Source organism: Diadema antillarum, unplaced genomic scaffold, assembly GCF_040938485.1.
Source record: "Diadema antillarum isolate AM-2024a unplaced genomic scaffold, OU_Dant_1.0 seq00001100_RagTag, whole genome shotgun sequence".
Taxonomy (NCBI): Eukaryota; Metazoa; Echinodermata; class Echinoidea; order Diadematoida; family Diadematidae; genus Diadema; species Diadema antillarum.
This window is the reverse complement of record NW_027271917.1, coordinates 311318-329678: the sequence shown is the minus strand read 5'-3', so window position 1 is coordinate 329678 and position 18361 is coordinate 311318. Positions and strand designations below refer to the sequence as shown.

The 18361-nt window shown below is 37.7% G+C and overlaps 1 protein-coding gene across 1 annotated transcript in view; it reads left to right on the top strand.

Annotated features, from left to right (window-relative positions):
• The window catches only part of LOC139743660 (uncharacterized), a 31848-nt gene extending 14560 nt beyond the window's left edge, over positions 1 to 17288 (top strand). The window contains exon 3 of the mRNA XM_071654123.1: positions 17158 to 17288. The gene's annotated coding sequence lies outside the window, so the exon portion shown is untranslated. The remainder of the gene's footprint in view (positions 1 to 17157) is intronic.
• Positions 17289 to 18361: the final 1073 nt, after the last annotated feature.

Sequence of the window (18361 nt, the reverse complement as noted above, 5' to 3'; positions counted from 1 at the left end):
GAAAAGTACATGTATTAATGAATTATAACTTTAATTTTTCGCTGTTGACCTTACTGACCTTTTGTGCATAACATGCTGGAGAAGAAACAGGGAAAGAAATGTATTTAGCAGGAATGATGGGAAAATCTAAGTTGAAGAGAGAAAGAGAGGGAAGGAGTCATACCAATCTGTGTTTCATTTTTCAGGCAATTGAAACTTCATGGTTTATGTATTGAGGCATGAAAACAAACATAAGATGGGAGTCCATTGAACAGCCCAGTCTTCAGGCTCCGTGTGGTACTGAAATCAAGCTGCCCGAAATGAAAACAACTCCCACTTCTTTGGAGGAAAATAAGTATTCCAATATTTCTTGCAATCATAGGGAGTCGTCGGCAAAACTGGAGAGGGAGAGTGGAAAAACAACAGCCGTGACAAAGAGGTGTTCAATAAGTGATGGGAGTATGGTTCTTTTTGGGGTGGGAATCGATACCAGGGATAAAACCGATCAAGTTACGGAATTTGTAACTGCGGAGTAAACGCCTGAATGGCCACGCTGAAACGAGAGTCTGGCATTTGCCTCGAACGCTGCGGATCATTCCTCTTTCATGGACTGAAACACTAGCTGTTGAGCGGGGGATCCGTTACGCACCTCCATTTTTCACTGGCACGTCTGCTGAAATCATGTCAGCTCATAATTTTGTGTCCCTCACCACTTCTTCTGTTTTGTGATCATCACCAAACAGACAATGTTGATTGAAGGGCAGTATAGCAGTTTGGAAGGTGTAAACTCCAGGTCATTATTTTATTTTTTTTATTTTTTTTTTTTGGGGGGGGGGGGGGGCTGGGACTGCAGTGCAGTACCCCCTAAAACTGGTAGATTTTGTTTGTAATACTTTAGCTAAGTTTTAGAGTGCAAACTTTAACAGTTTTACTGTGGTAAACTTGCTTGCGTGGATAGAAAAAAAAGATGGGAAAATGGAAAGAGAGATAAAAAGAGAGAAAATAGACAAAGGGTGTGTTTATGCTCGACATAGTATTATGAGTATGTGGACAGAATCGAAACAGCATTTATATCAAAATGAGCAATTCCTGCTGCATCTACACTCTCCTCCAGGTTGTAAACAAAATCTTTATCTAAAAACACCGAATTTGCAACTACGTTTTGCACAAATCACGTTTCAAAATGCTGATTCTGGCCCCAAAAAGGGAAGCATAAACACAGCCAAAGAAAGAAAGAAACAAAATGTGAAGAGGGTGATTACTGAACAAGACAAGACAAGTATTGAAATAATCCAAATGACTGTGGCAGTAACTGCACAATTAACAGAAGAATACATGTATACAGGTACTCCCCATCTATGTTTGAAAATATGACATGTTCTTGTAAAAAAATTCTATAGCTCCAAAACTTTTTTTTTTTTGGGGGGGGGGGGAATTCTGTTGATTTCAGTACTCTTAGCCAATCACTCATTTGTTCTTGAAGTCATTCACGCCATTCTCAAACTGCACTGAAGCCAACCTGATGTGTTATTGGCCATGAAATCCCTCCCCTCCCCCCCCCCCCAAAACAAAGAAGTTGAAAAGTCTTTTACTAGCTCCTATAACATTGGGTGTTTATCCAAGAAGAATTGCATTTCATTGAATTACCAAGCTTTGCAGAGTGAAGCTATCCAGCTTAGTGCTTCATACCCTCCGTCCTTTTCATCACGAGCTTGGTACTCCATTCACCAGTACGAGATTCCCTTGTCAAACACTTCGCTTGCCAAAGTGATTTTTGTTTGTAATTATCTCCCGTGGAGGGAACTACCAATCTACACCTATAAAGTGCTCATCCTGTAAAGAGAAAGCAGAGAAATGGGAGGGGGGAAAACAATTGAACTCGATAATCCTTTTCCAACACTGGATCAGCGTTATTGGGGAGTGCAATTTCATGGCGTGTTTCTGGAACGCCGATGGTCTGTTTACAGCAGCGGGACACTTGTAGATTTGTCGGATATATGTGTGTTTGTTTAGTGGGTCTTGCTAGGAACTTTTTCGCTGATTTGTATGTCGCAAAGTCTGCTCAATTTATCGCAAATTGCTATTAGATTTGCTCTCTGAAGAGTTGGCGATGAGAGGAAAAAGTACATTGCGAACTGTTGAGATAGGCATGCTTTTTTGTCTCCGTAGTAACTTGGTTCCACCTCTTCGTGTGCATCGGCAGGAAATCTAATAGTGGTAATGCTTTCGAATACGACACCTCTTCTTCCTCCAGTTCAGTGCAACTCTAGGGGAAACTAGATTTCCTTCATCATTTTTTTTCCCCGTTTTTGTGTTTTGATCAGAGTTACATGGACTGCAATTACTGGACCTTTCCCAGTATGTAACTTCACGGATGGCTGGTATATCTTCAGTCTCATTGTCGGAAACATTAGGTGTTCCAAGTTTTAGTTCTTCACCCATATACTAGTCCAGAGTTTATGTTACATTGATTGGAATGTTACATTGATGGGACGGTATCGTTTTCAGTAGTTCCTTTTTTATTACAACTTCTGATGAGTAATATCTTTTTAAGAGAAGATGGCTGGTCTTGAACTGCGTTTGTCTTTAACAGGTGGGTGTCTGCAAAACTGTCTTTAGAATTTTTTTAAATTTCCACTAGCTATCACATGCAGATGTCTCCTTACTAGCTCAGTCTGCTTCTTCATGTAGAAACTGGAAAAACTGAAATAAATGTTTTAATATTTTAATATTGTTTTGCTTTCTGTGGATGTTCAGTGTCCACTTTGTCTTTTCCATTCAATATATGTATGTATGCAGGGCTCGACACTAACTTTTTTGTTTGGTGGCCCGATTGGGCCACCAAAATCCTCAATTTCAAATTTTGGTGGCCGAAAGAAAAATTTGGTGGCCCCGAAAAAAAACCCAATAAAAAACATTAAAAGTCCTGTTTTTTTAATGAGTCAAATATCTAAGTTTTATCCAGTCATAGTAAGAATTGGAAGTTGGACATACATCTACTCATAAATAAACCTCAACAAACTCACAACACTCACTCTCAGGCACTCATTCAGTCCTTTTCATCCATCCTTTAAACAAATATAACTGCTAATTTCCGGCGCAAAAAGTTAGTCAAATTGATTGACGTACTTTTAAAAAAATTTTGGTGGCCCGAGGCGGGCCACCGGGCCACCGTTAGTGTCGATGTATGTGTTGATGTATGTATGTATGTATGTATGTATATACAGGCATACACATTTAATATTTACAAGTGTATAAGAGAACTGGTCTTGTGCATGTAAGTTTAGTATAACTCTCTTCATGCTTTCAAAGTGACTCTAGAATATAATCCAGGACACAGCAGAAGTTTTCTTCTCACAGGCATACCCTCTCATCCAGATTTGAGAGTGGGCGTTTCATGCTGCTGAATGCTCAGAGTTTTAATGCTCACGTTGGGCACATACCTGTAATAACTTATCACCCATGTAGTCACAACTAGCTTTTTTGTCATATTGTTTTAGTTTTTGTCTTTCCATTCTCTTTTTCTGGAACATATGCTGGATTAGATATCGTTGATGTCAGTTTCAATTGTACCACACATTCCTGGCAGATGCAAAGCCTGAACAGCACATTTCTGTTTTCAAGTAGAGACATTAAAACCTATCATCTATCTGAGTGTGTGTGGTCTACTCTGGGTCTTCATCAGTGGATTTCCTCTCTCTTCCTCATATCTCTCTTATAAATATTTTTTTCTTTGATTTATGATTCATACTGATGTTTATTTACATTTTATGCCATCTGAACTGTGCACAGAAACCACTGGAGAAGCTCTTCTGCGGCTGCGATCTGTGAACACGAACGCGCCTGCCCTAAATGTCTTTTGTTTCCATATTTGTATATTTGGGGTTTTGGAAATTGATAAACATAACTTTGATGCTTTACAGATATGCCTGCCTTATCAGCTTTCTCCCTGTCCAGCATCTATTCTGCTTTGATGGATTCTGTAGTTGTCATACAACCAGAATGTTTTTCATTTTGTTTAGAGAATTGCAGTTTCACTGACGTGAACCCATGAAATACTGCCATATTTAGTGACGACATGCATTTATTTTGAAGGTATGAAAATAAACAGAAGTCAGAGCATCCGTCTATGATGATAAAGTAATTGTTTTCCAGTTCTTACTCCCACCTTTATTCTCCCTGTTTTTTTTCTCGTTTGGTATGTATGTACTCATTTCGACTAGTTTCCTTTCCATTCCAGCCCTTGTTTGGGTTTCTCTATCTTTCCCTATTTCTCATCCTCTCCTTCTCTTGCTATACTGCTGTCTGTCAGTCTCTCCTTGTTCTACTTCTGCTACTCTGGCTTGCATTTAAATTCCCAATCTGTGTATTCTCCCTGTTGATGTCAATAGTAGTCTTCTTTTTTGTCTTATTTTCCTCTCCTCAAGCAATTGCTCTTCAGCTAGAGTTTGTGTCTCCTTATATGCCTGATGTCTTCTCTTCCTCTCTCCCCTCCCCTTGCTCTCTCTCTCCCTTTTTTCTTTTCACCTATTTCTTTTGTATCCTCATTTTTTTTGGTCTCCCATGTCCCAAGTAGAATAAACATGTACTGACTATGGTATGTTGAGTGTAAGCACTAGATGTGGGCAGATTTTTCCAACTCTGCAGAATATCCTTTTTTCCTTTGTGCGTCATTTCATCGCAAAAGAGAACTGATCACAATTTTTGTAGTTTCACTGACAATTCATATCAGGTCTTTTCCTCTTTTTTTTCTCTTTTTTTAACAGCTCATTCATGTCCGTTTCAGGAGCAAGTTGAGTCCATAGATGGAGAGACATATATCATGAGAATATGGGCGGAGCAGATTGTTGGGGCTGTAGCGATGATGGGGAAAACACATCCCAATTTGATACAGGTGCAACACATGACTGCACATTCGTGATTGTTGCTCTGTCATTTTGACGAAAACCAGACCAGGACACTAAAACTTTAAGCATGGTAATGACAGCCACTGCTTTAATGGATAACTTTTTGAATGATGGGCAGGTGGTGGGTTTTGTGGCCATGATTATCCTTTTCCTGCAACTTTAAAAAAACTGCAATATTGTGATGATGCTAAGTTATGACTTGAATGGAAAATGTGAGAAATTATATAGAGGGATAAACAGCCATTTATAACCAGACTTGAAGAGAAAGAGGGAGACAGAAAAGACTGAGTGGGAGAAGGAAGAGAGCTTTGAGAGATAATGCAGTGCTTTGCAGCTCATGGTGATGAGTCTATCTTTGTGCTATTTAATGTCAGAGTTCACCCATGATAGAAATGTGCTACCAGTATTTAAACTTAATATATATTGTTTAACCATAGCAATCATGTTGCATCTGCCAGTGGCAAACTTGAGTACACGGATTACCACTGGGAGCAGTAATTAAAAAAAGGTTGGAGTTATCACATTTGATGTATAGTGTAGGTCAGTTGTATCACAAAACCTCCTACCATATAACATTTTTGCAATAAACCCTAAAATATAAGGAGATATCACTCAATTAACCATAAATGTGGATGGTTTACTTCAGAAACAATTTTGTTGTAACTATTGTTCACATTTTATATATTTAACAATACTTACAGTAAATATACTGTTTTACATTTTTACATTGGTTTCTATCCCTAACTCAAATTTTAGAACTATTTTGAAGCACTAAAGCTGGGTTTTTGTTTCATTTGCAAATGGTAAATAATGCTGTTATAACATCATGTATAGTAGTCTTAGGCAAACAAAGGAACAGGTAGTAATAATCCTTCTGTACATCAGATTTCTTACCTACTGGCAAAAAAACAAACAAAAACATGATTTTTAATCTTGGAAAAGCATCAGCATTTATGGAATATTCTTAGCTGAAACATCACATGTGTGGATTTTTTTTTTTAATTGTCATCTTAAAAGTGGAAATGAAGACATTTTATTCCAAATTCAACAAACAGTTAGGTTAACTCATGCCCTGAAAGTCAATGACCTATCCAGCTGGGAGCAGTATATTTTGTCCTGAAGAATTCGCGTGTCTTGCGTGTAGGCCTGCATGGCGCGAATCCTTTCCCAAACTCAGTCCCGATGTTTATGTCTGGCATAAGAGATGATACGGGGAGATATGCAGAGGAAGCCAGGCGAAGTGAGAGAAAGTTGATGCAGGATTTCCAAAGTGATGCGATTAGGCCCTGCCGCATATGCAATCAACAAAAATATACTGTTTCCTGATGCATAATGCAACAACTGTTTAAAAATCACCTTCCCCTTGCATCAAATGCGTGATATGTGGTGATGTTAAACTTTATAAGTGTGAGATAGAAATCTTCTTTCCCCCCTCAAGAATCTGAGGGCTTTCAAGATAACAGCTAAACTTTGAAATGCCTTGTTTTTCTGATTTTTTTCTTCTTATGAACTGAAAAATCGATTGACACATGTGGAATCACTGCAGTCAAGCTCCCATACTCAAATTGCTCAGCAGCCGATATTTTCCAGCAGAATTGAGCATTTTTGTAGGGGAATTAAGGATATTTTGTGGCTTTCCGTTGGATCTGGTTTGAAATTTTGCAAGCTTAGAAACGTGGATATCTGATATCAGAGAATGCAGTCCCGTATTCCTGTCTCATCAGTTTGGGTGATGACTTAGTAAACTGCCAAGCCGAGAAGCCAGTGGGGCAGCTCTCCTCTCTTCTGGACAATCTTTTCCTCGCTCATTCTTCGGTTAGACTATAAATAGCCAAATCTTGCTCAGTCCTATTGGGAAAATTCTTTCCTTTTGTCATTAGCAGGGTATTTAGGATATATATCAAGCAACGATGTGTTTCTCCTCCATCATCTGTGTAATGGAGCCGGGCACAAGAAGAAGTTTCCATGTAGGACTTTAAATGACTTTATGTATTCACTGTCCAGTAGATTTAGTGTGTTTCATTTTTGAATTTTCAGAAACCATGCTCTTTCTTCACCTTTAAAAAAAAAAAGTTTCTTCCTTCCTGTCCTTAAAACAAAATGAAGAAATTCTGCCTTCCTATCCAATATGGAATTTAAAGTTACTTTCCTGAGATATTTGAAGTGCATAACAGAATCTCAAACCAAGGGAATAATAAAAATAAGTTTCAGATATAGATGGGTTCATCTGTGTTACATAGTATTTTTTAGTATGGAATATGGGGGGCGGGGGGAGAGTTTTGTACCACCACAGGTTATGTGATGGGTACTTGCATCAGTTAGGATTTTGAAGCACTGCAGGCAAAATACTGTCAACAAATCATGCCACATGCATCTCTGTCCCGTGTTATCTTCAAAGTCTTATTAGATCAAGATACTAAGACCCTAAGAACATTTTTCATGCCGAGCGTGTGGCCCCAAACCCCTCCTGCTCATTGCAGAAATGCATAATTCATCTTTCATTCATCAAATTAGAGCTCACACGTGCGACTCTGAAAACGTTGTAATTCTGGCGCATAAGTTCAATTTTGGGGAATAGAACACATGTGTGATTTGTCAGGTACAGAATTATTTTGCATTTATAAAACAATTACCACTGAGCCAGCTTCTTTCCCCTTCTCTGGAGCTGTCATATTGGAGCAAGGTATCAAAGAAGGCAAGCTGGCATCTGGGCTGTCATGATAGTCTTATTATCTAAACTTTACAAAACAGCTTGTGAAGGCCAGCATCAGAATAAAAAGGTTGAAATGATATTCAATAGGATGAACTAGGCAATGGTTTGATGTGTTTGATAATGGAAGTAGTATCTAAGTTCCTGAACTGAAGTCAGGAAATCATAGGTAGATAATGCAATGCATCAGTAAAAGAACAGGGTCTGGCTATGGCAAGACTAAGCACTATCCCTGGCAGCATGTGGCAGGGTGCCCCAGCCAGAGCCATGTTTTTGGGGTGTCAATCTGCATGAAATTCATGAGTTAATACAGGGGCAAGATTGCCTTAGGCCACTACTCCATGACAAGGCTATGAGAAAGGGGAAAAAATGGAAGGAGAAAGAGAGCAAGAAAGGGGGGGGGGGGGGGAAGAGGGGGAAAAGATGAAGAAAGTTACAGAAGGGTTGATTAACATCTTATCAACCCATATGGATGGATAATTTCATCCTCCTGCCTCATTCCTTCCCTCTGTACCCCAAACTGTCTTCCAGGACTCTCCCAACACCTGTACTCAAGGAGCTTGCTGTACTGCTGTTGCCCTTTATGTTGTTTGGCAATATTTCTGTTGTTCATGTTTTTATTCATTTCTGTCTTATCTCTACTGAAATGTCCATGTATGTATTATGTATTTACATACTCAATCTCTTACTTTTAGCTCTCTTTCAGATGTATTTTAACAAACATTTTTGTACATCACATGATATAACAATACCAGGGAGATGAGATGCACCTTAACAATACTAACATGGGAAGAAAGATGAAAGTGAGAAATTATTTTCAGAGTCTATGGCAGCTGTTGTTTTCAGACTTAGATGTGGCATAGATTTTTACCATGGATATTTAAAAGCTGCATAGATAGCTGAAACAAAATGAGATAAACTTCATCAGACTCATAACATACTTCGTTCATGTTCAAGTTTTACCTTTTATGCATAATGGAAAGTTTAAATGCAAAAACAACAATGAAATATATAAAAAAAGAATGTCTCACTCTATGTTAATCATTGTTGGTAGTAGTTTGTACCTCTGTAAATTTTGAAAATTGCAGATGTAATGAAAATCTACACTTTCAATTGCTGGACCAGCCGTAGCTGATAAAGGTGTTGTTCTTCCTTAATTGAGAAAAAATTGTAATGCTTGATTACATTTTAAATCTTTCCACGATAGTCCTTTCATTTTTTAGTTTTGCTGCTGTTGTTTTTTTTTTAATTGTGAGTTCCTTCTTTTATGCAGACATTTGTTGTTTTCATTCTCATTCTCCTCCCCCTCTCTGTTCTCACACTTTGACCGTCCTTGCCTGTCAATTGACCAATCATCTTTACAGGTCTGCGTACCCCACCCCCTCCCATCCCCTCTTGTCCTCATATTTTGTGTATCTATCTCGGTTGGTCTGTCACTCCATATTCCACCTCACACATGTTAACAAAAAAAAAAGAACAAGAAAGAGAAAAAGAAGACAAAAATAAATAATTGAATTACCCTTTCAGTTGGTTTGACAGGGTAACTAGCTCACGCCCAACTGGTCCCCCTCGGGGCCTCCGCATGAATAGTCCTATCTGATAATGCCCAGATGAGAGCAGCATCAGCAGGGCCTCCTGCCATATCTGCATTTTCTCCTGATGAAACCCGTTGATATGCATTTATTTTCTGGCCAGGGCTGGTTTTGATGGAGACGGAGAGTAAGAAGAGGAACAATAACAACAACGACAGAAAAATAAAAAGAATATCGAGGCAGGGGGTTACATTTTCTGACACATCAAAAAGAAGTAGAAAAAAAAAGACTAGGGAGGAAGAAAGACTGTAAACAAATAGAGTTGCCACTCACATTCCCTTGAGGTGCTTTTCTCAGAAGGGTGTCTTTTTTCACCCTTATGTTTATCCTGCCCTCCTTGGCCACCATTTATTTTTATTTTTTTTTTAAATTGAAACTCCATCTAAAAAAAAAAAAGGTGGAATATCATGTAATTGATTGCGTCAGATGTGGTCTAAAATGACTATTTGCCAGAATTCCAGACAGTCACAAAAGAGCTTTGTGCATGACCCAAGGAGCCTCCTGGTAGAACTGGTGTTGTGTGTGTGTGTGTGTGTGTGTGTGTGTGTGTGCACATATAAAAATACAGTGCACTCCCATTACAATGAACATGATTGTAGTGAAAATCTTGTCACAACTAAGTAAAAGTTCAGGTTCCAAAATTAACATCTATATATATATATGTATACTGTATTACTTGGCCATAATGAAATTTTTGTCCCCGCCGAACGAGTTCGAGCAGGGGACTATGAAACGGGCTCCATACGTGTGTGTGTCCGTGTGTCCGTCCGTCCGTCCGTGTGTCCGTGTGTGCGTCCGTGTGTGCGTCCGTGTGTGATCAAAATCTTCAATTTGCTACTTCTCTGTCATTTATGAGCCAATTTTGATTCTGTTTGCTTTATATGATAGCACTACATGGGAGCTTTGAAACTTCTACACAGAATTTCAGTCGTGACCTTTGACCTTGACCTTTGACCTATATTGTACATTTTGCTACAAAATGCTACTCCTTCGCCATTTCTAACCCGATTTCGATTCCGTTTGCTTTATGTGATGGCACTAGGTGAGGGCTTCAAAACTTCTACACAGAATTTTGACCTTTGACTTCTTTGACCTTTGACCTTGATTTTTGACCTGTATTGTACATTTTGCTACAAAATGCTACTCCTTCGCCATTTCTAACCCGATTTCGATTCCGTTTGCTTTATGTGATGGCACTAGGTGAGGGCTTCAAAACTTCTACACAGAATTTTGACCTTTGACTTCTTTGACCTTTGACCTTGATTTTTTGACCTATATTGTACATTTTGCTACAAAATGCTACTCCTTCGCCATTTGTTACCCGATTTCGATTCCGTTTGCTTTATGTGATGGCACTAGGTGAGGGCTTCAACACTTCTACACAGAATTTTGACCTTTGACCTTGATTTTTTGACCTGTATTGTACATTTTGCTACAAAATGCTACTTCTTCGCCATTTCTAACCCGATTTTGATTCCGTTTGCTCTATGTGATGGCACTAGGTGAGGGCTTCAACACTTCTACACAGAATTTTGACCTTTGACTTCTTTGACCTTTGACCTTGATTTTTTACCTATATTGCACATTTTGTTACAAAATGCTACTTCCGGCGGGGACATATATTACGCACCGCGTAATTTCTACTTTTCCTTGTGATATTTAACAAAAGAAAATTGCTGTTCCAGAATAATAACGGGAGTTGTCAGTATTAAAAAAAAAAAGTGAAAAAAAGACACGCCCAAAACAGACTTTCAAGCAGTCATTCATAAGGCTATATTCAAAGCAAATATATTTGTATCCCCTGAACAGAGTTCAGAGGATACTATGGATTTGGCCTCATTATTTATTTATTTATTTATTTATTTATTTATTTATTTATTTATTTATTTATTTATTTATTTATTTATTTATTTTGATAAGTGTTGTCACAATATGCATACAGTCTGGAGATTGTCAAATTAGATGTTTGCATTAAGAGTTGTTTATTCATTCATTCATTTCATTCATTCATTCATTCATTCATTCATTCATTCAGTTCAATTCAATTTTTATTGTTACTCATCAAAAAGTCTAAAGACTAACAGTGTGAGCTTACATAAAACTTGACATAGAAATGAAATAAAAAATTGTTACAAAAGATAATTATTTCACCCATTTTGAAGTCTTCAACTTCAAGTTAACTTTCGTCATGAAAATAGAGTAAGATGAACAGAATGGCAGTAGTTTCATTTTTTTTTAAATCAGACCTAAAGTAGGAAAATTGTGTCATTCTAAAGTTTCATCTTTTTTAAATGAACAATGTAAAACTAGAACCACTTTTGGAAATCAGATTAGGCAGTGATGTCATAGGTGCATAAACCTCCCATTGACCTATCTGCATAATATGTGCATGCAGTACCACATTTTGTTTCACTGGCAGAGAAGGTTGAAGGAAGTTATTAAAGGACAAGTTCACCTTCATAAATATAAGGATTGAGAAAATGCAACAATATTAGTAGAACACATCAGTGAAAGTTTGAGGAAAATTGGACAATTGATGCAAAAGTTATGAATTTTTTTAATTTTTGTGTTCGAACCGCTGGATGAGGAGACTACTACAGCTTGTGAGTCATATGCGTACAACAGTATAAAGAAAATATAAAAGAAAATTCAACATATTTTCACTTTTTTCGCATAATAAAAGAGCAATTGACTTGCCTCTTTCTAAAGGCAGGGGGAATAATATTACCCATAACATTTATCGGTAACGAGTCAGGGGAATGTGTACTTTTTTCAAAAGATGGAATTTTGTGAAATTCTCTTTTATTTTCCGTATATTGTTGTACGCATGTGACATCTAAGTTATTCATACACTGCAGTAGTCTTCACATCCAGCGGGTACTGCAAAAAAACTTCAAAAATTCATAACTTTTGAACGGATTGTCTGATTTTCCTCAAACTTTCAATGATGTGTTCTACTAATATTGCTACATGCTCTCAATCCTTATATTTATGAAGGTGAACTTGTCCTTTAAATCAATTTAACAAATGATAGAAAGAGAATGAAGAGATAGATAAGAAGGGGGGGGGGGGGAGGAGAGCGAGACCAATGAATGTTTGGAAATGTCCTGCATGCTGATGACATGATAATTGACCAAAGAGTAGAGGGCTATACCTCATACAGGCAGGCATGGATGACCTTCCCTCATCACGACACCTGCTGAAAATTCTTTGAATGCCAGATTTAGTGCATCACGTTCTATGAGGCACCCCTCTCCTTGTAGGAATGTTAATCATGTTTTCTTTCTTTCCTGTTTTTTTTTTTTTTTTTTTTGGGGGGGGGGAGGGGATAGTTGATGCACAAGTGAGTATGTGTGTGTGTGTGTGTGTGTGTGTGTGTGTGTGTGTGTGTATGTGTCTGTGTGTGTTTTATTGTTTCTTTTTTTTTAAGCCATTGACAGAAAATATTGCCTCTGAGCAAATAAAACAAGAACAACATTTCAAGTATTTAATCATTTTTTAGCAACTTTATGAAATTGGTATAGTATCACAGATTAAAAAAACACTCAGTCTCAATTTTCTACCCCAAGCCACTGTTTTTTAAATGACAAGCAATTAAAAGAGATATTTCAGGAAAGGCATCAGACAAGTGAAAACTTTCATGGCATTATGAATGACACAACAGCAGGAAATGTACTCCCAGACTGCCTTGTGTACCTCTAATAGGACTAAGAGCCATCTTAGCTGCTTGATTGAATGTCTCTAGTGAAGTACATGGTCATATTTGATTTACTTTATGTGTCAGAAATTGAGATGACATGCCCATGTTCCAGACTTTCAGCACAGTTGGTCTCTTTGGTCTTTAACTGGAATGTTTTATCATTTTGTTTTGTTTAGTTTTCTTCTTCTTTTTTTTTTTAGCTCAATTTTCTCTGGAGTACTTTGTACTCAGTCAAGCGTAACATGGTAACCAGAGATGTCAACTGTCACCTCTTCTTCTTCTTTTTCAGTATTTAGTACTGTTTTGTTTTTTTGCCCAAAATACTGTAGGTTTCATGGAAAATAATTGTCTTTTTCAAAATTTTTGGACCACACATGACTATTGCAGGAAAGGTGTAAAAAGATAAAGATATATACCTTGCAAACTTTGTTCTGATAAATTGTGATTGTTTCCTACTTTCTCTGATTATTTTTGCTTCCCACATGTCTTCTTGATGTGTGGAATGCAAAAAGAAAAATAGTCATGCCCACATGACTCTACTTGTTTCATAAGAAGAATGCAAACTTGACTTCAGTTTGACAGGGTTACCAGTTCTTTTTAATAAATGCATCACCCATCTTTCCCCGCAAGGCTTTGAGTAAACAAGCTCAAATTTGATGAAATTCCTAGGACACACCTGATTGAGATAGTAAGGCATTATCACTGCAGAATCATCTCTGTCGCTTGAGACAAGATTTGAGACCAAGGCTTGGATATCACTTCACATAATTTTCTTGAAGTGCTTCAATGTGGGTGATGCTCCTCTTTTTATCTCTTTCATAACATAAATGAAGATCTAGTGTGAAACGTTGCAGTAACTATATCTGCAAAGAGATAAGACGCTTGGCAGGTGTGTCGGAAAAACAAATTCATTAAACCTAACAACGTAAAAGAACATAGAGATGAGGGGGAAATGAAATGCTGTGTAGAACCAGATTAAAGCCTAAAACTTCAGGCTTTTAACTTGAGTTTGTTAATGTACCATAATTTACCATTTGCAGATGAAACAAAAACCCAGCATTAGTGCTTTAAAATAGTTCTAAAATGTGAGTTGGGGATAGAAACAACCACTGTAGAAATTTGAATCCATAAAATTGATGTTAAGTATTGTTAAATACACAAAATGTGAACAATAGTTCTAATAAAAATGTTTCCAGACTAAACCATCTACAGTTATGGTTTATTTAGAAAAATACTGATATCTCCTTCCGTAAAGGCTTTATTGCAAAAATTTTATATGGTAGGATGTTTTGTGATACCACAGACCTACACATATGCATAAAATGTGATATCTTGAACATTTTTTAGATCACTGCTCCCAAAGGTAAACAGGACCTTAACACAAACTAGACTTGTGACTTTAGAGGTAATCAAACTGCCCAGTATTTTCTTGTTGGTATAATATGAATTGAATTTGTCAATGAAATGAAAATGAAATAAAAATGAAATCGACCTCAGAAATCAGTCATCTGAAACGTGGTCCTATCTCATGTCAAAATCCTCCAATACTCTCCTATCTTGTAGGAGCAAATGCTTGAAGATGATGCAATGTTTTGTATTGTCTAAAGAGTATAATTGTGTGTGTGGGGTTTTTTTTTTTTCCTTCTTTATTTGTTGCATTGTCAAGGAAAGCGAAATCCCCAGATATTTGGCTTTAGTTAATGGACAAGGCTGTAATGGGTTGATGAAGGAATAGAGCGAACTATAGGAGAGAAAGTAGTGTGACGTGTCTCCTATTTTATCTGCAATGACACCCTGGCTTCAGATACGTTGGATGGGAACAGACACGTGACTTCTATTGGATTGAGAAAGTTGGCAAGGATCGGCAACTTTTCAATGCCAACTTTTGACACAGCTAGCTGAGGAGAAGGTTTGTGTGTCCATTTCACAACAGCGCTTCCTGTCTTTGTCCTAAATTCACATTCGTTCGGTTAGCCTTAGAAATAAAACAAACAAAAAATGCTAGAATGTGTGATTTGGGGGCTGCAGTAGTGTTGATTAAAACTGTGATTGTGACTAAAAACCAAAGCAAAACACAAATACACACAGATGCATTCTCTCTAGATTCCTATGTACCGTATGTCCCCCAAAAAATTACAACGGGACCCTCCGCAATGATACCTTTAAAAATAGTGAATCAATCAATACAAATTCAGGGTATGAAACTATATCTCATTGCCCACATCTTACAGAAAATCCCATTCGATTTGCTTCAGTGGTCAAAGAGAAATGAGGAGTTTTGTAGAGGATGTCAGAAATCTCTTCCCTCCAAGTTCTGTCTATCATATTAACACACAAGAGCATCGAAGTGCTAAACTTGGAAGAATCAGACTCATGACATGCTTTACAACAATCCACATTTCTCTGTGACCGCTTAACCAAATTGAATGGTGTTTTCTGCAAAATAGAGCTAAGATGTTATATTTTAAGACTCTGTTAAGTAGCATTGAGACACTTTAATCATATTGGGTGTTATCAATGCGAATATCTGATTGTAATTTTTTGGGGGACATACTGTATATCTGTGGAGGTATACCTCCCCAGTATATCATGTCACTGTGTCTGCAACTGGTAAACCCTCAAAGTAACCTTACACTTGCATTTCGCTTCTGGTCGGGGCATGCCCTTCCTTCATTGGAAAGGAAATTGGGAGATGTCATAGAGAAAGACATAAGACGGGAGGGATGTAATAACGGCTAAAAGCTCTTCTGAGTAAAGATAGTCACTTTCTTCACTGGCATGTGAGGAAACACATGAAATAGCAGTTGAGAGATCGGATTGGATGTAATAGAATAAATGCTTTCCACTGATACAGATAGATAGATAGGTAGGTAGGTAGATAGATTGATACAGAGCGAGAGGGATAGGGAGTAAAGAGAGGGGGTAGCTATCTTTAGTAGAGACAAAAAAGGGGGAAAGATGTACAGAGAATTGTTTAATTGCCATCCTTGCCCCCACCCACTCCATTAGGTTTCCAATATCTTGCCAAATGTGATACTATTGGAGAGGGTACTGTCGGTAAAAAGAACATCCCATAATGGCCAAATGATACATGTGTACTTAGGTAATACATTCTGATAGGCTGGTCTCAGAAGGACCAAGGTCTAAGGATGAGCATCCCCTCCTTTTTTTTTTTTTTTTTTTTTGGGGGGGGGGGGGGAGGGGCAGGGATCAGAAAGGAAGACGCCAATCTACTACATAAGGAGGACCAGGGAGGTGGAAGTTCTGCCACTGAGCAGTAAGGCTTCTACTTCTAAAGGTTTTGCTGTATCTGTGCCAGTATGTAGTCTTAGTTTTGTGCAAGATAATAGATATTAATGTATAAATGTATGTATAAATTTTCTTTAGTTTAGAATGTTACCCCCCCCCCCTGTTCTTTGATTCTGAAAAGCTTTGAAATCACAAATCTACCAAGAAGATGTAGAGTGATGCAGAGATACATTAGGGTCCTATTGAGTGAATTGTTTGAAATGTCCAGTAAAAACTCATAATTTCAGATGTTAAATGCATAATTTGTAATTAAGAAGTGGTCATGCAGCTGTATTGACATGACCTGAAAATGTTCTCCATGGATTTTATTAGGAGTAGCTGATGAAGCCTTTTTATACTGGAATCTTTAAATTGATTTGATTTTCCATCGGAGATATTAAAGATAACTTTGATATCCCCCAGGGAAAAAAAAAAGAAAAGAAAAGGTGAATGAATACAAATCATAGTGGATGTGGCATTATTTTCAGGATTGTGATAATAAATTGTAGTTTAAAATGTGAAATTTGTTGTCAGATTTTTGTAAGTCATTCATCTGACAAAGAGGAATTGACAATTATCATCTTGAAACAGAATATTGCATTTTATCTGATCACAATTTGTGCAAAAAGTGCAAACGTAGATCTCAAGGTTATATGACTCAGTCTTAATAATTATATACTTCTGATGTAAGGACAAAAGCTATTCTTAATGTGTTGTAAAAGGATTTCTGGAATGCAGGCAAAAGTGACAATAATTTGAAAGTTTGTCCTGTTCTCTTTTCCTTCTCTCACTTTCTTTCTTTCTCTCTCTTTCTCTCTCTAACTCTCATTTTGTTTTTAATGAAAACATGCACAAATGGCTGGCTAAGTATTTGGATGCTCACTTTCCATTAAGAGCAACTTATGCGCTATCTGGACCCTTTCTTCTTAGTTTTGTGTCGTTTTTATTTTCTTCGGTCTGTATCTTTCCCTTTCATTACAGCTACCCTCCAGTAATGGCTGTCCAAGGCCTGATACATTTTGGGGAATATAATTGTTGGGCTATCAGGAGAAAGAGGAAGGACAGGAGACCGGAGGATGGGATGTGATTTGGATGCTTCCAGATCGTCTCGGTCATTAATTTTTCCTATCAATCCGAGAGTCTCGCGTCTTCCTGCCCCTACCTGCCTCATCTTTGTGTTAACTAACTGTGACGTGAACGCGATTTGAAGATGCAGGTTGGGATGCCGTCTCCAGAAATGAAAAAGGAAAGATGGAGAGAGAAATTGGGAGTGTGTGTGTGTGTGTGTGTGTGTGTGTGTGTGTGTGTGTGTGTGTGTGTGTGAGTAGGAAATGGATGGAGGTACTCCTCTGTTATTGTGTGCAACAGGTTTATGGATACTTTCCTTTCAAATGACGAACTCTTAACTGTCAGTGGCCATTCAGTTGCTCTGATTAGATAATGATTGGTGGATTTTAGCATGTGTCCAATAAAAGATTTCAGGATAAAGCGGGATGGCAGTTGTACATGTCGTCCTGCAAATTCCTGTACAGTACATAAAAAAACAGAAAGACTTTGAGAGAGATTTGATCAAGTATTAATGCCTGACACGTAGTGTTTGCTGAAGAAACTTAGCAGAATGAAACATATGAAAAAGGAGAAAACCCTTTTCTCTCCTTTTGAGCTGGATGCAGGGTGGGGAGGGGGTGTCCCAGTTAATGCTCTTTGCATGAATGCATGCTAGGACCACATACTTGGAAGGTTTAATTTAGTGCCAAGTCGTTATTCAAAATGACTTTTAAAATCAAAACGACAACTTTTACAGTTCTGTGCTCTTCACAATGCTTCTCCATCCTGGTTTTTATAAGAATAAATTGTCATGTAAAAATATTTTTTATATGTATTAATATAGATAACTGTAAAATGTGGCTAGATTGTGAGAGTTTTGAAATTAGCACATTTGCATGAAAAGATATGCACTCACACTCCACTTGTCTGTCTCAGTGTCCATGTGTGTTTCTTATGCTGATCAGACATTGAAAGGCAGAGATCTCAAGGGAGTGAGATTGACCTGGTTTGGTTTTTGGCAGGACTTGGATAGTCCGGCAGAGCAGAGTTGATGCATTATTGCTATTCCCATGATCACAGGAGAATTGACTACGTAGAGAGCCCACAATTTGGAGTAAGAAATCAGTCCGTGCTCACC